General features: G+C 46.5%; 1 protein-coding gene across 13 annotated transcripts in view; it reads left to right on the top strand.

Annotated features, from left to right (window-relative positions):
- The window catches only part of RERE (arginine-glutamic acid dipeptide repeats), a 2,107,422-nt gene that overhangs the window by 474,792 nt on the left and 1,613,910 nt on the right, over window positions 1-18,720 (top strand). The gene's annotated exons all lie outside the window — the stretch shown is intronic.

Here is an 18,720-nt window from a genome sequence, read left to right on the forward strand (position 1 = left end):
CCAGATGTTCAAACAAGGGGAGCGTAAAGATTTTAAAGAGTGTGTGACACACACAATCCCTGGGGGGACTCCACAGGTGATGGTTAACTCCTCTGCCTGAGAGTCCCTATAGAAGACCCTACCCTTACGGTCTGACAGTAAAGATTTCAGTCATTCGCTGCTGCTGGAGAAAAGTGTGCTGTGCTGCAAAGTCTCTCCACCCGCAAGGTGTGATCCACCAGATTGAATGTGTTGTAGAGATCCAGCAGAACAAGCAGCGCAGTATTGCCGCCTTCCACAGTATGTTGATTTTTAAATTGAGCAGCGTAGATGGACTATGCTATGTGTCACATCTTTGTGACCAAGGATGTCCTGTTCAGAGAGAAAAGCCTTGCTCTGTAATTGTGCCACTTCATCCCTATCGCCACCAAGATTTTTTTTTTTATGGGACTGCTATTCAAAGCATGTGAATCTATGAAAGATACCAATGCTGCAGAATTAGAATTTGTTAAGAAACTTCCTACTTCCTTTCCCGGCCCCCAATCAGTGCAAACAAGATTTGACCTTGATTTGTAATCCCATACCCAGGGAATGATTTTTCATCTTTGACCCACATAACTGATACTGTGTTGATGAGCTGATTTAGTTATGGTGGATTTGTAGGTAATTTGTCGGCAAATGTTTTTAGTTTCATTGTTCTGAAAATTATTCAAATAATTTTTTCGTGACATGTCTGGTACTCTTTTTAAATTCATTTCGGGGGACATTTCTTGTTCTTTGTTTGAAGGCTTTTGTAGGCTTGGAAACAGTAAATCTTGCACCAAATTAGACTGTTTTGTCCATTCTAAAGCAGGAAATGTGGCTGAGAAGTCACCTTTGATACGTTTAGTCATGGGCCTCTGTAAAGACAATGCAAAGACCCAAAGGAATCGCGTTATAGGAAGTAAAATTTAAAAATGTCCTGCCCACGAAATTCAAAGAGCACACATTTATTGAAATGAGAACTTAAATATCAAAGAAAGCCAGAAACAAGTTATTTAATAAAAATACACTATCCAAAGCAATTTGGTGCTTATAATAATCTGTAGCTGGACCACTTACGGACTAGCCAAGAACCAAAATGATGACCAAACCATATACGAAGGGGCAGGCCTGCCATGGGAGATAGTTGCAATGCATGCAGTTGGCAGAAATTGCTTTGCTGAGAAATGGCTGTCGATCTGGAACATTTGGCATGTGACACTGGGTTCCATAGTGTCAAAGGAGGCCAGGCTTACCGGTGGTTCTACATTAACTTAAAATACAGAGACTCGGTATGTGTTTTTCCGTTCACACCTAGAATCAGAGAGCTATGCCCCATCACTTTCTAACTGCAGTAAGAGTCGTTTAAATGTGTTGACAATCACTAAGTGGCAATGGTCTGTGTGTGCCAATAGTTTGGCACTAGCCTTTTGTAAAATACAAAAAAAAGACGACGTCTTGAGTATTGCGGAAGCCTTCCTATTCTAATGTTTTCTATTGTTTTGTGAAAAGGCTTGTTTAATTAATTTTTTTTAAATTTATTTGTATTTAATCAACATGATTTTTACAAAACAAAAGGAGATTTCTTTTGTCTTAAACTGTTGCGAACGCAGAGAGTGATGAAAACAAAAGGAAAAGTCTGTTTCTCTTTTGCTGCAGCTATGGTGAACATAAGTGCAAGTAATGAGAAGAAAAGGGAAAGTTTATTTTTCACAAGGAGTTGTCCTTGAAATGAGCTCTGAGGTCTGAGTAAGTCGTTAAGGCCTGGTTAGATAGTCGGAAAGTTGACGTGGTAGAGAATTTTGTAAGTAGCTAATAACCAATTTGTTTTGTCTCCACTGATCAGCCAGGCCCAACACGTTGATTCGTCCATCAGCGTGCAATGCGAGAATGTGGTTCAGGTAGTGTGCTCTTATCCGTTGGTTACCTGGATACTGAAGAAGTAGGTGTTGAATTGGTTCTCTCCCCCCCCGCCCCCATGGTTGTGTTACAGAAGTGGCAGAGGCTGGTGGTTGAGAGGCCTCGGATTGCCAGGATTTCGTTTGTTGGTAGCAAGTTTAGCCGGACTCGTAAGAGAAAATCGCGGCCTTGCCTACATGTGAATTTCTTAATGTAGGTCTGGAGTTCATTTAGTTTTCTTGCGTTGCTTCGGAGGTGATTCGTTAGTTTGTTGCCGGCCGCTACTTCCAGCGTGTGTCCAGTCCAGCTCCTTAAGTTTTTTTTTAAAAATCCCCACAGGATTTTGCTGCAATACATCATCGTCGTCGCACTCGATTGACTTGAGTACCACGATGTTGGCCATTACCCAGGCGATGAATGTTTTGCTGTTGGATGTCTCTATTTCCTGGCTTATTAAATTGTAAATTGAAGGCGAGGCCGCCATCCAGCATTTTCTGTGGAGCATCCGAGTAGCGTATCTAACCGTACCTTGTAGTAAATATGGGCTTAATTCACAGAGGATTGATGCTACCGGAGTTGAGTTTGGCAAGCCGAGAACCTTTCTCCAAAACGGGGCTTCAAGTTTTGGCCAAATGGTCGTGGGGATGCTCGTCATTGCTTCAGCCCCATATGTTAATGAGGCAACCACCTTCATTTTATAGAATTCCAACACTGGAACCATGGAGTAACGGCCAAACTTCTGATCTATGGCCTTTCCTCGCATTGCCAGTTGGTTCGCTTTTGCCCTTGGTGCCTCTTGCATTGATGTGTCGAGCTGTCTAATATGACCCTCAGATAAAGTCTCAACAAATTTTCTTTTTTCCTCCTTGTTGTTTCCAGCGTTATGAACGTGTTTTTTTTCTGTTGATTTCTAGATTTTGTCTGCATGCATTGCTGTAAGTTGTTGAGTTGACATTGTAGGCCAATTGGTGTGTGGTATAGTAGGATCAGGTCATCGGTGTACAGTAGGCGTGTAATCGATGTTTTGTTCAGCCTTGAGGGAAATGCTCGCACTGCGACGTCTGAGTGCTTCAAGTCCTCTTAAAATGCCAAGAAGAATGCCTGGGCAAGCGGACACCCTTGCTTCACACCTCTACATGTTGGGATCTCCGATAAGACCCCCTGGTGGTCTAACAGGACTCTCTTGCTGGCATCGGTATATAGAGCTTTGATGGGATCAAGGAGCGCCTGCGCGCAGTGCCAAGCTGCAAGTTTGGCCCATAGACGGGATCTGTCCAAGCGGTCAAAGCGTGGGTCAAGTCTACAAAGGCTATGAATATGCGTGGACCTCCTTCAAATACTTTTGTTCTTTAATACATTTAACAAGAAGATGTTACCCTTTGTTCCCGAATTCTTCGTAAAGCCTGTCTGGAGAAAGTCGTCGCACGGCATGTGTTTAGCCCATTCTTTAAAATTGTCCAGTAATAGGGAACCGAAGACTTTCCCCTATTATGTCCAGCAGCGCTATTGGACGGTAATCCGCTGGATCACATTTGTTGCCTTTCTTGAAGATCGGGATTGTTGCAGTTTTCCATGATGGTGGGATAGATTTTAAGCCCTCACATATCCGAAATATTTTGCTCAATAGTTTTGATCATTCGTTCGGGCAGGTTTTTAAGTCCACGTTTGTCACCCCGTGCGGGCATGGGGCTCTGGAGGTCTTTAGTAATTTGATCCGCTAAAGTATGTCCACTGGATCTTCTAGCCTCACCCATGACTGCGACTCCATGCTTGGTGATGGAGTCAGGCTGTTTGTCGGACTTTCAAAAAGGTTTGTAAAGTGTGATATCCAAGTTTGTTCACCAATGATGTTTACCATGGTGTTTCTAAGGATGGAGATGTTGATTTTAAGAGCGTCCTGAATTCTCTTGCCTTGTGACCACTTATGGCTTTTAAGATGTTTTTGGCGTCTTGCTGATGGAGGTTGAGGCGATGTCCTCTTACCCATATTTTGTATTGATTAATTGCTTTGGTGGCCTCGGTGAACGCTTCCTCCGTGCCCAAGGTTTTCGCTCTGTTTGATATTCCTCAATTCTTGTCTCTTATCTGCTAGGGTTTTGTCATAGACGTGTCTCGAGAGTGTGGCCGGCTGGTATTTTCTAGTCGGCACTTTCTTATATACTGCGAGCAAAGGCAAGCAGTCGATTTGTTTTGCCTGGTCTGTGTAGGTCATCGCACTATATCTTGACTCCACCTCTCTTATTGATTTAGACAACAGTTTTAACCTGCATCCTTGCGTGTTGACTTCTAGCCGGGCTTGCATTTGGGTGATGGGTGGTGCAATTGTGCCCCACGTCATTGACAGCAGATTGTGGTTGCTCGCCTTAGTTCTTGTAACCTCAAAGGCTTTCGTGACTTGTAGTAGAGATTTAGTGACAAATATCTAGTCTAAAATAGCCTTTGATTCTTCTCGCTCCCAGGTCGGGGGGCTGTTCTCTGGGAACGCCTCGTTTAGGTTATACAAGTCTCTTGAGTTCATCAGGCGCATCAGTGTTGAGCCTCTGTTCTGCTGCTGATGGCTTGGAGGAGAAATGGGTGTTGTTAATTTGCGAGAGGCATATCGCGTTTAGGTCTCCACATAACAAAAGGTATGGTGCCAGATGAACTGCCAGGGCCTCATCAGTTGCTTCTTCTACCATTTCCAAGTAGTTTGAAGTATCCGTAGGGGCCGGGTTTCAGTATGTGTTTGCTATTATTAACGTTGATTGTTTACTGGGGTCCTTTGTGCGGTCTAAATTTGTCCACGTTGCCTTAACCATCAAGAGGGATTGGTTGTTAACTAGTGTTTTTCCCAGGGAGATTCCATATCCGCTTCTGCAAGCAATCAGTAGGCCCGATGAGGGGCGACCTAGTATGCCCTTTCTTTTCTTGGCACCTTTCTTGCTGGTGCCAAGATAATTTCATATCCCTCTAGGGTCACTTGTTGCATCAACCAGGTCTCCTGTAAACACAATAGATCCTAATTGCATAATTGTATGTCACCCAGTGCTCGAAGATGTACATGGCCTCTGGTGTTCCATGAGCACAACTGTTTTTGAAGTCTCGATGGATCGCTGATTGTCGTGACAGGTGTGCTCACAGGCGGCAGGTTGCTATTTTTTTTGTTGCGCCGTTAAGACTTTCGGCAACCATGACCATAATCCTTGTGGTAGCAGTCCTTTGCCGGGTAACTCTGTTGTAGACTGGTTGGCAGATATTGCTGATGTATGTATCTCTTGAAAATGTTTTTTGTTGTTTTTGTTTTTTTGATTGATTCTGGCTTTCTGATGCTTGTGACTTGGTTACATTATTAGAAGACCGTCCGATTTGAGTTTTAACACTGAGCTGTGGTTTAACGCGAGATCGTCGTTTTCCTTGATTTGCTTCAATTTTATCCGCCATTTTGCCTGTTCCCACTTTCTAGGCTTCTCGTTGTATCTTTTGGGTTTTGGATATGTAGTTGGGTGCCCGTGGTTTGGTTTTCTTTTGAGGTCGGCCTGCTCAGCGTCCCTTTTTCCTGGGGCGCCTTCTTTCTTTCCTATAGTCTTGATGCCCTGAGAGGTTTGTCTGTTGGTTTCTTCTTGCTGTATGGCGTTCAGAGTCGTTGGAGGTTTTTTTCAGTGTGGGATTGTGAGTATCTCACCTTGATGGAAGGGGATTGTTAGTGTGCCAGTCATCCTTCTTAGTTTGTTACACCTAGCTTCGAGTGTATATTAAGGGCTTGCCAAGTTCTCGTTGGTTTCATACGGCCTCTCATTTTAACTTGTAGTTTATAGCTTTGTGAGGCGAGTCTTTGGTCACTTCGCCTCTCGTTTCAGGAGTTTGGTCCGTCAGGTGTTGACTTAGGTTCATCAACACTTCGTTCTCTAGGAAGTCATCTATTGTTCTTGACGATGAGAGTCCGGTGACAGTTGGTTTGATTAGTGGTTTCTCTGAAATTGAGCTTTTTTTTTTTAACAACCTTTCTTTGCCGTTCTGGCTTTGTGGGCCGGGCTTCTAGCTTTTTGCTCATTGTCAGTCGTCGAGGAGGTGTGGAATTGAAAGATTGGTTCCTTCATTTGAGTACTTGACTTTCCCATAGCTAGGGCCGATGTTTTCCTAAGGTTCACGTTACGTGGACCGTTTGTCCCTGTAATGGTGGGCCTGTTTATCGGTGCTGATGCGTGAGGTTTTGCCTTTTCTCCAATCCCATCGACAGTTAGGGTCTTAGTTGGTTTCTCGAAATTGCAGAGTGTCTGGCATGGAGGCAGGTTTGCCACTGGGATTGAGGCAGGTCTTTGAGAGTTTTGGGTAGTGTCTGTCAGATCGATCCGTATTGTTGTCTGTGTTCCTGACTCTGTGCGTGACTGAAGCACTTGGGTTGATATAGGAGGTTGATCTTGGAAGACCAGCGGGAGTTTAGGTTTGGCTTCAAGGGCCATGGTGTATGCCTCAAGAAAGATTAGCTTGCTGTGGATCATCGATTGTAGAATCATATATTTTATGGTGTCAGCTACAGCTTCGTAAAGTTTGGTGAAGGGAGCTAGGGCTATAGTCACTGCTGTCATTATAGGAAAAATCTCTGGCTTCTTGGTGGGAGTCTCGTTTGACTTGGCGATAAGTATATGGAAGGTCTTTTGATCGGTGAATCTGGTTGGCGGGTCGTGAACACCGATCGATAGGATTTGTTGGGTCTGTGTGTATCCAAGGAATATCTTGTAGTCACTCGATTGTGGAGGAAGGAGGTGCTGGTCTTCGACTGAGCTTGCTTGATGGTTATTCTGGCCCAGAGTCTGACTTCTGTCTTGTTGTTGGTTTGTCGTTCTAGAGTCAGTTGGTTCAGTGCTTATGTTACAGTCCTCGTCAATGGTTATTTGATGACTGACCTGCGACACTTGTTTGCCTCCTCTAAGAGTTATTAGGACTTTCTCGTTTGTGATCGATCTTAGTTTTGAAGGGGTCTTCTGGTCCATTAAGTTAGAATGACGCCGTTCCAGCGTGGTGTTGGAAGAATCAAGATTTCCCAGTTGGTTTGGGGTCTTCAGGGCTGGTTCGCTGGTTGATTGAAGCTGTTTCGCCGTTTCCTGTACTGCTGGAACGATCTCTTTCAAACGTGGAAGCTGGGTCAGTGGCCTCTTATCCCCTTTCCGATCGCTCTTGTGGTTTGTCCCTCAGCCTCCTATCTTTGATGTTCTGAGACAATGTTTCCTTGTGCAGTCTCGTCGAGATACTCTCCGTCCTGCGTTGCTTAGAGAACGGGAAGCACTCTTTGACAACCTCAAGGATTTCAGTGTCGGAGAGTTCTACGGATTCAGGTCCTCTTTCAGTTCTTAAGTTTGAACTTGTTTTGAAGAAGTTTGTCAAGGGATTACATGTTTTGTCGCTTCGTTCCTTATTCTATTTTTTGAAAGGTTTAGGTTGTGGTGGCCACGAGTCATTGACGTAAGTTTGTTGAGACGGCCACCCTGGAGCAAGTTTTTCTTGCGTGCACCTTTCTGTTGGCCTTGGGGCAGGTCTGTCTTTTTTTTTTTGTATTGACAACATGCGGTTGGCATTCCAGTTCTAAATGTGGTTGACATTCCATTTCTAAAGGTGGTTCTGTTGTTTGAGACGGGATGACCAGTGCTAGATTTTCCTCGTTTGGCTGTTGCCGCAATGACGGTTCTGTATGCACCAGCGCCATATCACTCATTGCATTTGCCTGAAGATATGGCACCTGGTTGTTCTGTTCTCTGTACTCTAGGCTCAGTTCTCGCAAGCGCCATTGATAAATGGTGGGCTTAGCCGCTCTGCAGCACACCCGACCGTTGCCTCCACCCAGGTCTTTACGGGCCCTGGCACTTTGCTCCGACCGATTCCAGCCACCCGCTCGAACTGAGTCCCCCCCCCCCCCTGCAGGAGCCACCGGGGCCAGGCTTGAGCTCGTTGAGGCCGGAGCGCGGTCCAGGGCTAATGTCAGGCAAGGCGTGGGCCGTGGCAGCGGTAACACCGTCGCCGGGATAAGGCATGTTTTTTTTTTTTGTTAGTTGCTGTTGTATTTTACTGCGTTTTCTTTGTGCTGGCTGCCCACAATGATGCTCGGGTTTCATGTGTGTGGGGGGAGGGCTCCCCTGCAAATTTTTAGTTAAATGAGTCCATGATTTAGGTGCAGATAGGGTTGCCACCCCCAACCCCCGCCCCCCCTCCTCTCTGCTTACCAGGCGTTGATGGCACGGCGGTCATTGCTGGCGTGCAGGGGCCCTCTGGCTGTAAGGAGGCCGTGTTTGCTTGCATCCGCAAGCTCCTCAAGCGACTACCTGCTTCCTCATCTTTGGAGGGGACGGCCGCGTCTGCAGTTCTGACAGCCCTGACAGCAGGACTGCCACTCGCCGTCCACTCCGCAGCTGATAGCAGTCTTTGTACTGTGGGTCCACCCACTGCGTAGAGGTAGTGGAAAGACTCTGCTCTGCACTGTAGCCACCAGGGGTTCCACCAGAAACAGGACTGCCACTCGTTGTCAACTCCTTGTTTAATTGTTTCGATTGTTTCATTTGAAAGGTCTGGAATGCTTTAGTTTGTTTGGTGGAGTTTGTGAATGCTTTGTTCATTTTGTTTTAAATGTGTGGTGCTCCTGCAACTACTATTAACTTGGATTTGGTGTGGCACCTGCTTTGAATGCTTTTTTAGTTTATTGGGTTCTATGTATGTTTGTGGGGGGAGGGGTGGATCATGAATGCCTTTTTTAGCTTCAGTATTCTTAAAATGATTGCTTCAATTTTGCAGTGGAGACAGTTGAGTGAGGGGAGCCTGTAAATGCTTTCAATTTTTGCTATGAGTGGCACTTATGAGCTGAAATTATTGTATTGGAGTACATGTAAGAGGGAGCTGGGATGTGCAAAGGGGCACAAAGCTTGTGGGCGTTGTCGATTCACTCATCCATGGGCATACTCAATTCACACACCGCCTGCCCCTTCCTACACAAAACACATCCTTGTGAGATGTTTGCATTAGCTCTACAATGCAGCAAACTAAACACTGTGCTATGTAGACCTGCTAGTGTTATTTCTAAGATGTCTTCTGAGAGTTAATGGCTTAATTGCCACTGTAATAGAGCTCCTAGTGTAGTAAGTCTTCACCAAGCGTGCCTTGAGCCATTTGATTTGTAAGTAATGTGTCATTGCGTGTGTTCCATGTTCTGAAGTACTTTTTAAAAGCTGTGGGACCCATGTTTAGCATAGATGTTATCACAATTAAGAGGTGCAGCAGTGTGTTTGGTATTGGGCCATAAACTCAGAACTCCTAGTGTCTGCCTGTGAGGGATGAAAGGTTTCAGATTGGAAGCTATGACCTGGAACACAGGATACTCCTCCCCGTAACTTGTTGAGCTAGTGACCACATTGAAATCGGATTAGCTCATGCAGTGCTATGGAGTGGCTTTGACCCTCTACTACATTAAGTGTGGGAGCAGTTGTTCCATAACTCCCGTCCTCTCCCTTCAGACTCGTAGTTTCTGCGTCCTCTTTAGAGTTAATTTACCCTTCGGCTGTTTGAATTTCATTGAGCGGTGGGACAACATTTTTTCCTGTCAATTTATTTTAAACTTACACGTTTTATGTTTCACTCCACCCAAACAGACAAATTATATAATACGGGTTTGCTTTTCCGTTTACTTTTGCAGTATAAATAGTGTTTTTGTGATAGTGTATTTGATTGTACATCTTTAACACTCAGTAAATCAAAGGTCTTTCCACTAGGCGGCCATCAATTGTAGTTCACCAAACTACAAAAAACCCATTTGAAGCCAGCAAAAACAATACCTACCTGTGCTTTACTCTACAACATCTCTCTCCTGCCCTCCTCGGTCCATCTTTCTCTTTTTTCTTACGCATCCGTCTATCTCATTGGTGTTCCTTGGCTTGACTTTTCTATTTCACATTGCTGTTTGTACCCGAGTTTTACCTATTGCCTGTCCTGCTGCTGTTCAGTCCTTTCTCTCCCAACAATGTCTATTGATATTTCCCATTTCGTTGTGCGAGTAAATGGACACGTATGTCAATACCTATTGTATGTTTTATGACTACGCCTGTTTTCAGGCCCAGTCAAAGGGGCAGATGGAGCCTGCCCCACTCCAACACCCTGACCGGTGCCAGAGGGAGAGCAGACCCCCTCCAACCCTGTCTTACCTGGAGGATGTTTGCATGGCCAGGGAGGAACCAACCGCAATGAAGGCGGCATCCCCGCCGCAGCCAGACCTTCTGGAGAGAGGAGCGCTGCAGGACCTTGTCTGCTAGAGCCCGCGCAAAAAGGGGCTCTATTGGCCCACCAGGAATTTTAAAAATAATAAAGTTCTCCATAAAGGCCATGTTCACCCACCAGGCCACCATGGATCTTTGGGGGAAAACTGGCCTTTACAAAGGGCTTGAGAAATGAAGTGCCCTGGACTCCATCTGGGTCCGGTTGGAAAGAGCCACATCATCAAAAAGGGGATGGGGCTTACAGGCCTTTTTAAAGGCCTCCCTCAGCCTTTTAAAGGCACCCCTCTTCCAGGTATAGCTATTGGTTCGGGTAAATATCCAATCCTGGCATGGGGTGGGATATTTAAGTAGGTGCGTGTTAATGATTCAGTGTGGGTTAGTTTGGTGAGGACAGGAAGTGGAGGAGGATGTCTGAGAGACCAGAGGAGGCGAGAGCGAAAGGAGTGCATAGGCTATTATAAGGACAGGGTGGGGGGGGGGGGTCTGTGCAATGTTTCACTGTGAGTGAAGAGTGTAAGGAGTAGAGGTAGAGTAGGAGTGGCAGAGTTAGTAGTAATTGGGAGTAGATGGGTAACTGGAGTAGGGAGTGAGAATCGGGCAATAGAGTGGTGTTTGGTAGTAATGGCACACTAGTGAGTAGAAGGATAAATACATTGACAGTAGTAGGAGTTAAAGGAAGTAAAGGGTTAGCGTTAGTAATTGAGTAGGAATAGTAGTAGAGGAAGATCAGTAGGAGTGACGGAGTTGGAAGAGGATAAGCCACATCAAGGTTGGAGGTGGAGAGGTGGAGTGAGATTGGAAGGACAGTAGTACAGTAGGAGGAGATAAACCTGGGATCTAGTGTAAGGAAGGGTCAGGCACGACTGAGTGCTAGCAGGTGGATTTGGGTTGAAGGAGCGGTACCATCCCTTAACACTCCCTTTAACACTAAGCAGGGCCAGGAGAGAGTTAAAAGTAGGGGGTCACCTAGCTCTAGTTTTCCAACATGGGGTCTGGCATGGATTCACATGATATGGCATTTATAACACGCGTATACACAAGTGTTTCAAGGCGCGACGAGGCAAGGCAAGGGGAACAGAGGGAGGACAGACAAAGATCTTACTAGGCCCGGTGACATTGAGATCACGCAAGTGCAGAGGAAGGGGGAAGGGGAACAGTGTGGGGGGGTAGAGGGGAGGGGCAGTGCAGTCGATGGGATTGACAAAGTTGTTGTATGGTATGGCGCTTCATTTTCTGGATCTCCGGACCTTCTGGGATACCATAGAAGGAATCATTTGGAGGAAGGTTTTGAAGCTTCCCAATAATATCCCAGTTACGGCAATCCGATTTGAATTGAGTCTTGTCTCGCTGAGATCTAGATCTCTGTGGCGGATGATGGCCCTATTTTGCTCTTTCCTCTGCCTTAAAGGGGCAACTCTATGTGGAGTTGGGGAAAGTTCTTTTCTGTCGGGGCTGCTCAGTAGGGAATGGGTATCTTTATAAGTTCAGAGACTTGTGTGATGATTTTTATTTATTTTATTTATTTGGATTTGTAGAGCGCACATCTGCCCGGGGGCATCGTGGCGCTAAGAAGTCTTACTTGTTACAGGCATACATGGTGAATATACAGATATACAGATTAGCATAGACGCGTTTTTTCATACATTTGCTGTTATTTACATAATTACAGTGGTGAGAATACAGGTGAGGCGGGGTTAGTGGAACAGCGTGGTTTTGAGTAGTCTACGGAAGGCATGGTATGATTTTTCGCTTCTTAAGGCGGTGGGGAGTGCGTTCCAATTTTTGGGTACTAGGTGTTGGAACCTGGACCCTCTGGCTTTGCTTCTTTTGAAAGTGGGTACATAGGTCTGGTTGGTCAGGTGTGACCTGGTAGGTCTAGTGGAGGTATGGAGGGTGATCCTTTCAGAAAGCTAGGGTGGGGCATTGGCAGAGAGGCATCTGTGTGTGATGGCCATGGATTTAAATAGTATGCGTTCTTTTATAGGTAGCCAGTGTGCTTCTTTTCTGGCTTGGGAGATGTGCTCCCTTTTTGGAATGCTTAGGGCTGCTCTTGGAGCATTGTTTTGTGTGACTTGCATTTTTTTAATGTTTTTTGCAGATGTGCCCAGGAAGAGGGCGTTGCAGTAGTCCAATTTGGTACCTACTGTGGCTCTGGCTACATTCAGGCAGTTTTTAGGGGATAGGAAGGGTTTAACGGCGTTGATCATCTTAGTGGTTAGTGCAGCAGAGGCGGCTACGGCATTGACTTGCCGTGTCATGGAGAGAGTGGAGTCGAGGTATACTCCTAGCGTTTTTACCGCAGTGGAGACTGTGATGGTGCAGTTATCGACGTTAAAGGATTTGTATAGAGGCGGGAGTTTGTTTAGTGTTTCTTTGGTGCCAACTAGTAGGATTTCTGTTTTGTCCCCGTTAAGGCAGAGTCTGTTGGCTGCCATCCAGGTTTGAATGGCTGTGTATATTTTAGTTAGTGCTGCGGCGTCTTGTTCATATAAGTCAGTAAGGGGGAGCAGGACTTGTGTGTCGTCAGCATAGTTGGTGTAAGCTATGTGGTGATGGTCGAGGTCATTGAACAGAGGGAGGGTGAAAATGTTGTATAGGGTGGGTGCAGTGCAGGATCCTTGTGGGACGCCACAGTGGATGGTGGTTGGGGTAGCGTTTGCAGATTCAGAAAAGACTTTCATAAGTCGACCCTCGAGGAAGGATTTGACCCAGGAGACGGCTTCCGGCGAGAAGTGAGCTTCATTTTTAAGTTGTGTGCCTAGAATGTCATGATTGACCAGGTCGAAGGCAGCAGATAGGTCTAATAGTAGGAGGAGAGCCGGTTTGCCTTTGTCCATGATGTCATTAAGTTGAATTTTAAGGTCTAGAAGGGCCGATTCGGTCCCATGCCCCGGGCGGAAGCCCAATTGCCTTTTGCCTAAGATGCGATTTTCTTCGAGGTAGTGCTGTATTTGTGAGTAGGCGACTTTGTCGAGGATCTTGAGCAGGAAGGGAACTGTTGTAATGGGTCTATAGTTGTTGACGTTTTCTGGATCTAGAGTGGGTTTCTTGAGAAGGGGGCGCACCCAAGCTTCTTTTAGGCTGGTTGGGACTGAGTTAGAGTTGAAGGATGCATTAATGAAGGATTTGAGGAATGGTGCTAGTGTCTCAACACAGTCTTTGACTAGTTTGGCGGGGCAGGCGTCGCCTTTACAGTTGGAGGGTTTGATTCTTTTAACAATATCGATTACCTCTTTTTCTGAGACTTCTCTAAATTTAAAGGGTGTGATGTGACTTATCTTTTTGTTCTCAATCACTGTTTCCTTAGGGGATGCAGCTAAGATTTGCTGAGTGAGATTTTTTACTTTAAGACACTAAAGGATTTGTATACTGATAGGGAAACACTAGTGACTAATCTATATAAAGTGAAAAAAATCTGTTTGTCTATGATTGGAATAACCCGACTGAAACATTACTCTTACCCTTCTCTTAGTGTTATAAAATATGAACACCGAAAAAGAGTGACACTCATTTATTATGACACCATTTCTAAACCGCTATTATCGTTCCCTGTTTTAAAACTCAGGTGGAATATGCTACCAACTAAAGAGGTTCTGAAGAGAAGGAAGCTAGTTGGAGACGCCAACATTTTATGTAGATTGTGCCATAAGTTGGGGATTCTGGAAACTGCTTGCCACCTACTTCTAGATTGTGTTTAGCTGAAAGGAACCAGATCCCTGTATTAGGAGAAATGTGCAACTCTGGGACATTTGAGGGGAAGATAATTACATCTGGTCAAGATGTATATTGATCTGCAACACAGTGGAAGGTCTGGCAGTAGCAGGTTTTATTAAATCATTAGACTACTTTGCGGCCTCGGTGTGACCGAGGGCCTGCTAAGTCAAGCTAATTGGATGTGGCTTATTTTTGTTTGGGACTCCCTACCTACCTGAGGAATCCATGTGCATATGTGTAGGTTTTAATTGGTATTTCACTTTTAGGCTATGGATATGAATTTTGATATATACGGAATATGATATGATTTATTTGTAATATGTGATACTGAATCAATTCTACTATACACTGATTTTATGCTATGAATGTAATGTTTTGTGATGAATGTTATTGAGGATGTTATTAAATGTAAAGGGTTTGTATGCAACCCATATACAATTTTAAAAAAAAAGAAAAATAAATAGAATAAATTAAAAGCAATAAGTAAAAGTGCAGCCAGCTGGTCGCAAGTGCAAGGTTAAGTGCAGACACCAGGTGTCAGGTGCTGGAAGGGGACTGTAGATATACAGAAAACAGTCGCCAAGTGCGCGGGTTGCCAGAGACGCAGTGCAGGTGTGCAACTGGTGGGGTAGGTGACCTAGGCCTGAGATCAGAGGAAAAAGATCCATCACCAACTAGTTGCTTAGAGAAGCGACTGACCCTCAGGGAGTTGGAGGTGGATGAGTGAAGAGCTCGAGAAGGAAGATATTTAGGAAGAGAGATTTGAAGGTATTGAGGCCCCAGGCCCCAGAAGGCCTTGTGGACAATGCAGAGGGTTTTGAACTTTATACTCTCAGCCACTGGGAGACAGTGCAGAGATTTCAGTCCTGTAGAGATACGATCCCTGGGCTTGAGACCAAGGACAAGTCTCCCAGCCCTGTTCTTGATGAGTTGCAGAGGGCGTAAAGTAGAAGCAGGCAGATTTAGAAAGAGGCTGTTGTAGTTGTCCAGCCTAGAGAAAACCAGAGCTCTGGAGACGGTGAGCTTCTGGGGGAAGGAGAGGAAAGGAAGAATACCTCTGAGGAGGTGCAGCTGGTAGTGACTTCTTAGACGCCAGAAATGTGGGGAGAGAAGGAAAGTGTGGAGTTGAAGATGACCCCAAGGTTTTTAGCCTCACAGGTGTGAGCAGGAAGAGGGCCAAGAGAGCCCGGCCAGAGAGTGACAGGAAAGGAGGGAGATGTTGTGCCGATAAGGAGAATCTGTTTTATTGGCATTAAGGCAGATATCATTTGCGGCACACCACTCCTGGATAGCAGACAGACGGTCGGAGATGAGAGAAGGAAAAGTGACGGAACGGAGCCTGAAAATGAGTTGTCATCCGCATAGCACTGAAAGTTGGGCCAGAGAGCAGCAATGCGGTGGGCAGGGAGTGCCAGGGAGAGAGATTAGATCCCTGGGGAACAACACAGATGGAGATAGAGGAGAGGAATGACCCATGTTGGACCTGGGAGGGTCGATCGGAGAGGAAAGGGGTGAGCCAGGCCAGGGACAGATCGGCGTTACCCAGGTTAACAGACATTTGAGCAGGATGGCATGGTTGACCGTGTCAAAGGCAGAAGAGAGATCAAGTAAGATCAAGACAAAGGGGTTGTTGGAATCGAGGTTGGAGAGCAGGTCTTCACAGATGTTCAGGAGAGCAGTTTCTATGCTTCTGGCAGCTCTGAAGCCAGACTGATGGTCATGGAGACAACCAACAGATTCAGTATGGAGACTAAGCTGGGAGATGGCCAGCTTTTCCTGGCTTTTGCCAGGAAAGGAGTGATGGAAAGTGGGGGATAGTTAGCTGGGCAGGACGGGTTGGCAGAGGGTTTCTTAAGAAGAAAGTGCACAAGGGAGTGCTTCGGGGGGGAAGGGAAGACCCCAGTTGCGAAGGAGTGGTTGCAGAAGTCAGCCAGAGCAGGGCCCAAGGTGTCAATGTGGTCCTTCATGGTTTTGGAGGAACAGGGGTGAACTTGTTTTGAAGAGACTTTCATAGATCAGACTTGTCTAGAAACTTTGTCTGGGGAGAACAGGGGAAAGGCGGAGAAGGAGGAAGGTGAGGTGGCAGAAGAAGGGCCAGAGGAAGAGCAGGGAGTAGAGGACGAGGGAGAGGACAAGATGTCCTGAGTTTTAGAGATGAAATGAGAAGCCAGGTCCATGCAGAGGGCCTAGGAGGGAAAAGGAGAGGTAGAGCTGCAGCAGGATTGGCCAGCTCCTTGCAGATTTTAAAGAGCTCGGCCGAGTTGTTAGATGCCGCAAGGACGCAGACTGGATGTGGGCTCTCTTTTCGTGGTGCGGGTATTGCCTTTGGAGCAGGCAGCAGGCCAGTTTGTCAGAGGATGTACCAGAAGCAGGCCATTTCTTCTCGGCCACACTGCATTTGCGTTTAAGGGTGGCGAGGTCCGAGTCGTACCATGAGTTGCACTTTGCTTTGGGCTTCAAGCGGATCCTCATGACGGGCAAGAACATCAAGAGTATCAGAGATAGGAGAGCGGAGCATGGAGAGGGGTGTGTTAGGGTGTGTGTGTGTCAGCCGACGGGGGAGGTGAGAAAGTGGCTTCGAAAGCCTCAACTGACCCGCTTCATGGGTTGGATAACTGAGAAGGTTGGTGGCAGTGCTGGGTTTGGCTTGGCCTGAGGAGTGGAGAGAGTAAGGTTGGATGAAAGGAGAAAGTGATCTCTCCAGGAGAGAGGAGTGGTGCGAGGGATAGAAAGGGGAAGGTCTGCAGAGATAAGAACATCCAGAGTATGCCCTGCAGAGTGAGTCGGGCCAGAGGGAAGGATGAAGAGCGAGTCGCAGATGTTGCGAAAGAAGCCAGTGGAAGGACAGGAAGCATCCAGGTGGATGTTAAAGTCTCCAAGAAGGAGGAGTTGAGTGGTCGAGACCAAGAGGGAAGAGGAGAGGTCCGCCCACTCAGAGGAAGGAGATCTGACCAGGTGGCCGATAGATGGTAGCCACAGTAAGGGAATTGCTAGGAGAGAGCGAGAGAGCACCTGCAGACGAGACATTCGAATGAAGAGTAGGCCTGTGTAGGAATGACGGAGGCAGGAGTCTACTCGGAGAATATCAGGGCTACACCCCCTCCGGAATGGTTGGACCTGGGCGCAGATAGGATCTTGTAGCCGTCGGGGAGGTGTGTCAAAGCTCGTGACAGAGCTGGCCGTGAACCACATCTTGGTGAGACCAAGGACATCGAGGTCAGGTTCTTCAAGGAGTGTTTGACAGCTGAGCGAGAGTTTAGACTGGCAATATGTAGAAGGTTGCCAACCCTGAAAGACTTCCGGTGAGGGGTACAAATCGGAGGTACGCCCTGCAGAGGTGTAGAAGCAGCCTGAGTGGGGGCTGGGGGCAGAAGACGAGGGAGGAAAGGGCAAGGTAGCCAAGGAGGAAACAGCAAGGGGAGGCAAGGAAGCCATGGAGGGAAGAGGGGGACAGCAGGTGAAGGAAGGAAATTGATGAGGTGTGGGAAGCGTCCATCCATCAAAGACGAGAAGGTTGGCCTGAGGGCCTTGGACCAGGACGGTACCATTCAGTTAAACATTAATGATGACCTTAGTGGAGTCGAAGAAGGCCTGGAGGGCCTCCCAATGGGTGTCACAATTAATGGTAGAAGAAGAGAAAGGTAAAAGCAGAGAGATCATGTGAAGAGTCCATAAGTCTGGCGAGGGAACGATAGAGGATGTTGTTGACGGTTTTCCTGGAGGAGGCGCACTGGTATAGGTATCAGCGATAGGGAGGCCTGGGTTGGAGACCAGGATGTCCTTTTAAAACTTCTTCCTACCAGATTTAGTGAGGAGAGCAGGATCGTCGATAGAGAAGCAGTTTGAAAAGATGAGAGAGACGGAGAGCACCATTGAGTAGGTCGGAAGAGGAAGGGAGGGTGTGGGGGCAGGGATAACACCGGGGAAGGACACAAGGAGGGGCGCAAACAGACGAGAAAATAGTAGACAATTGAACAAAACGACAAGGGCTCGCGACAGTAGTAGAACAGTTTGCTAGGTGAAAGTATAATGGGAGAAAGGCCTGGGTTTCACAATGCAGTTTAAATACTTTCACAATGCAATTAAATAATTCTATGAATATTTCCAGTTAGGCTGGGAATCCTCTGTAAATGAAAAAAGTTTAACTTTCACTTTCAAACTGTATTCCTCCTCTAAACCAATAACTGTCTCCTGGGTCATAGGAGTCCTCAAGTTTCTCTCTTTGCTGATTTCGTGTTTTTCATAAAATATTTGCAAAATATTTGAACTTCAATGATTTTTGATTTATCGTTTTAGAGGAAGGATAAAAACCGGCAGCGGGGCTCCGCTACCGGCGAAGATCTTCATCCTCATCGGATCATCAAAGTTCAGAGAAGGTCCAGCCTTGGGGCCTACTTCACGCCCTTTCAGCATGGCTGAGGAGAAGGAGGAAGGCTGCAGCCTCTTCAGACTCTGTGCAAAGTGTGGTTTAGGAACCGCTTGTACTGCCTGCATCAGGACCACAATGAAGTGAAATGCGAGGTGTGCCATGGTTTCTCGATGAAAACCAAAAAAAACTTGAACAGCAGACTGTTGGCACGGCTCAAGTCGAGCAAGGCCTCTGATGCAGCCTCGGGGCAGGGTCGAGTCTCATCCAGGACCTGCTGTCCCAAGGAGCGTTCTCCCTCCAGGAGGAGTTTGAGATCCTTTGAGGGCACCCCGCGTGCAGAGGTCCAGAAGAAGGCCAAGCTGGGTTAGCCACAGATGCAGGTCCCTATTCGGACAAAAGACGTTCACGATCATCCTCCACTCTGAGCCTGCCAACGAAAGGAGCGTCTTCAAAGAAAACGTTGCAAACCCAGTCCAAACTCTGTGTCCACAGATAGTCTGACGAGTG

Source organism: Ambystoma mexicanum, chromosome 8 (genome assembly GCF_040938575.1).
Source record: "Ambystoma mexicanum isolate Mex_15411 chromosome 8, UKY_AmexF1_1, whole genome shotgun sequence".
Lineage (NCBI taxonomy): Eukaryota > Metazoa > Chordata > Amphibia > Caudata > Ambystomatidae > Ambystoma > Ambystoma mexicanum.